Consider the following 4,384-nt stretch of genomic DNA (forward strand, 5'->3'; position numbering starts at 1 on the left):
TTTTTTTTTGCGAAATCGAAAAAATATATCGGACGTTGTAGTTAACATTGCCACATAAATGCAGGATTAACTTTGCAGTTAGAATGTGTGGAGTGATTTTTAAATGCCTAGCAAAATAAGGTATGTCTCTGACATACTTCTTTCCCCGAGGCTCTCATACCCTTCCCCAAAACTTACAAGTTTGCTAGATGTGGGACAACTTAGACTAGGACGAGCTCACTGAGTTTGCTTCTCTGTCAGCCTGGATTTAAAGTAAAACGTAATCGAAGTCCGTGTTAACGTTATCGTAAAGTTCATTAACGTTTGCCACATTGTTCTTATAGTCATCCTCGTAAGTTACAAAAACCTAATTTGCACTCAGGGTTCTCTTTGCAATTACGCTATAAACCATTCTCAACAAGATTGGCAATGGAAAAAAATACATTGCCTGGCGACGGTGGGTGTTGTAGGGTTTTTTGACCAGCACGAAATGTGGAAATAGCATTGAAAATGGTTTGGCAGGTAGGTGCGCGTGCATAGACTGGAAACTCCCTGTCCTACTAACCCTGGCACCTAGCCCACCTGTAACATAAACTACAGCCAGGAAAAACGTACCAGCCCTAGTACAATAGTCTGCCAGTAACCTAAACATACGTCCAGCACTACAGTGTATAGTGGAGAATAAGAAAAGTAAGAACCAACTGTTTCCAGCACTTCAGTCCTTGAATTACTTTCTTGCACCTAATCCACATGGCTGTCCTACTTCGTAATATTCCAGTCCATGGGATAACTTGACGGTTGAACTTTCCACACAATGGACGTCCTCACCACCCAAAGCAATAACAGTCAATGCACAAACCTCCTTCTGGCTTTTACCTAGTAGTACGTGACAGACACAGCAAAGCGTCCTCTAGCTGCCCCACAAAACCACCCTCTGCCTTGAAAGCTAAGTTGAAGGCCTGATGCAAGTACATGTTTAAAAGATCCTCTTCTTCACTATATAGACAACAGCTCTCTTCCTCTGCACCACGACTGGGTGATCCCCGAATCTCTGCAGTTGCATTACACTCCTTGTCCTGTCGAAGTTCTCAAGGGACCCAGCATGCCCTACATTCCATTTTCCACCAAGGGGACCCAGCATGCCCTACATTCCATATTCCACCAAGGGGACCCAGCATGCCCTAATTTCCATATTCCACCAAGGGGACCCAGCATGTCCTACATTCCACATTCCACCAAGGGGACCCAGCATGGCCTACATTCCACATTCCACCAAGGGGACCCAGCATGCCCTACATTCCACATTCCACCAAGGGGACCCAGCATGCCCTACATTCCACATTCCACCAAGGTGTTGGAGAGGCAGTGTTTGCATTCCAGTGAAGGTAGCAATGTAGAAATTTCAGTGGCAATGTTGGAATTCCAGAGAAGGAGGCAATGTTGGGCAGTGCCATTGGAATTCCAGCCAGAGTGGTGAAAGAATGTGCCCCAAATAGCCAAACATAGCAGGGTTTGACATGTTTCTCAGTATTGTACAAGATTATTTCATATGCCAACAGGATGATGTTGGGTGCATGGCTGGCTTGCCCACCATCCATACATGTCCTTGTGATTGCAATTTTGCGTGTAACCAAAAAAGGATTTTGAACAACGTGTGTGTGTGTGTGTGAGTGTGTGTCTGTGGCCTTGATATACCTTTAGTATATGCCATGAAAATTACCAGTGTGTGAACTTAATATACCATTAGTATATGCCATGAAAATTACCAGTGTGTGTATAGCTTTAGTATATGCCACGAAAATTACATTTGGCTCTGAATATAATATAATCACAATTTGCCATCATTCAAGATTATGACCTTAACCCTATTCAGACCGGGGGGGGGGGGCTTTTGAGGCTCGCGCCAACTTCGATGTCCTATAACGCCAGAACGCCTTACGCTAAAGCCACCAAATTTGGTGAGTTTTCCTAAAATATTGTTGGCAACAATTTTACGAAAGTTTGACAAATTTTCCATTTTTTCCTGTTGCCATGGCAACCGTTTGCTGACAGGCAGTTTTGCCAAAAATCACTATTTTTGGTTCTAACAATGTATTTTTCACATTTATTTGCTATATTACTGCTATTTTGTTACATAAATAAAGTCTTATATTATTTAGCATATCTTTCGTAATTATATATGCATAAATTATGCTAATTTGATGACGTCATCAGCCCAAAATCCAAGATGGCGGACCGTATGGCCAGATCAAGAATAACAAGCCAATTATCCCTTAAAATTTGCAACTACCTGGTATTTTTTCATCAAAAACCATCTAAATCAATGAATTTAGTCTATTTCCATTGCCCTTTGTGATTATTTGTTGCAAAAAAAGTACTTTTAAAAATTCAAGGTAGTGGATATAATATGGCGGAGCCTAACTCGTATCTTAGATGTGCATGACGTCATTTTATGACGTCATTATGACGTCATCGATGTTGCTATTGGCAATACAAGTCGTAATAAACATTATTATTCTATCTGCACTTGTTGTTACATTTTTGTAGTATAACTTGAAGTTTTCTGAGAATACCCTTTTTTTCATGGGTCCGGCCAATATATTCAAATTGATGACGTCATAATTACGTCATTTTACGTCAACGTAACGTCAAACGTCATGTACTTGTCAGATATCATGTCGATATCATGTTCTAAAAATTTGGTGGCCCTACGGTACTTCGTTCAAGAGTTAGAGGACTTAGAAGTGGAGGGCCTCAAAAGCCCCCCCCCCCCCCCCCGGTCCAGGGATGACCAAAAAAGCCCGGTCTGAATAGGGTTAATATGTAACATATCTACCTATGGTATATGGTTATTCCTATCAGTTGACCTCAGCAGACCCAACCATCCCCCTGATCACAGCTTCCTATCAGTTGACCTGAGCTGACCCAACCATCCCCCTGACCCCAGCTTCCTGGAACATGACCCAAATTCCATTTCACATTCATTGAGGCTGTGGAAACATGCCTAGCATGCCTGTGGAAACATGCCTAGCATGCCTGTGGAAACATGCCTGTGCAATTCCTAGAATTTTTGCAGACTGAACATAATATATACCATTTGGCTTGCCCCTGAGGCGTCGCCAAAAACTGCAAAGTGAGCTGCAAAAATGTCGTGGAATGGATAATAATGTCCTACAATGGATATTAATGTCCAAGAATATTCATTTCGGAAAACTATTTTGTCGCAAGTGTACGCCTTGCATATTAAACATCTTTTTTGCAACATAAACAGGTAATGATTGCACCAGGTGGACCTCTCTAGTCTTTCCTTTCGTTCTTCAATTCTGTATGATTGTGTTTGGAAAAAAAAGAACGAGTGATTAATTATATAATTTTGACGGAAGGGTGATGTAATAGGCCGGAAGTGCGTTGTTGTCTCCCTATCTTTTGCTCCCTATTGGTGATCGTTGTAGCTGAGCATAGTTTTGTCGTATTTCCTGAAAAGCCCGTGGGTTGTATTATTTTTGTGCGAGGAGTATTTGGTCGGCCAGCGAAACGATTTTTGCATTAGTCCACTGTAACGGTGATGCATTTTTTTCGCCTGATGACCCAAATAGCAACTTTTTTCATGCAATTTCGATTAAATTACGTAATCGAAGATTGCAAAAAAGTTATCACATCGCATTTTATTTAATTTTCATTTTACACAAACATAAAGAATTTAGCTTCTCTGCCACGTAGGCCGTTATCCTGGGAAAATTCGTTTTTTCCCAGCAGCTTCGATCAAAAAAGGGTTTAAAAATGATACTTTTCGGGTCCAAAATTGAAATTTTACTACATATTCTACCCAAAATAAAGAGGCAGCAGACGATACTAATAGCTTTGTCGGAAAGAGGCAGTAAACGGCTTTCCACCATATTGATTAAGTTTCCCGTCCTACGTTTCCTAGCGGAACTGTAGCCCTTCGGCCTGAGGCTGTCCGCCAACCTCCGTAAAAGAAACTCCGGTCCGATATCTTAAGCTTCAAACGCGCTTCAAGTCAAGCATAATCAAGTGGAGTCGTTTGGTGTAACGGCTGGGTGTTTAGCTGGCCCGTAATCCATTCGTCTTGGGTTCAAATCCGTTGACATACCGCCGACCTTTAGCCCTTGGAAAAGGCACTCTTCACGACTTTCTTTACTGCACTCTTGTGTGAATGTGTTATAGCTTCTGCTCGGGTCAATTACGGCATGTGAGTTTCTATCGAACATGAATATGGCATTTGGACGGTCCCACCTGGCCGTAGACTTAAACAAGACTTTGCTATTTGACGGAACGGGAAACGTGCTGGCGATTTTCAATGTTTTCATACAGTTTATAAGTGGGGACAATAAAATGTTGATGAATAAACGCCTCTCCCTTGTTATGAGACATGTGACGGGTTGAC

This window comes from Branchiostoma floridae, unplaced genomic scaffold (genome assembly GCF_000003815.2).
Source record: "Branchiostoma floridae strain S238N-H82 unplaced genomic scaffold, Bfl_VNyyK Sc7u5tJ_572, whole genome shotgun sequence".
NCBI classification, from domain to species: Eukaryota; Metazoa; Chordata; class Leptocardii; order Amphioxiformes; family Branchiostomatidae; genus Branchiostoma; species Branchiostoma floridae.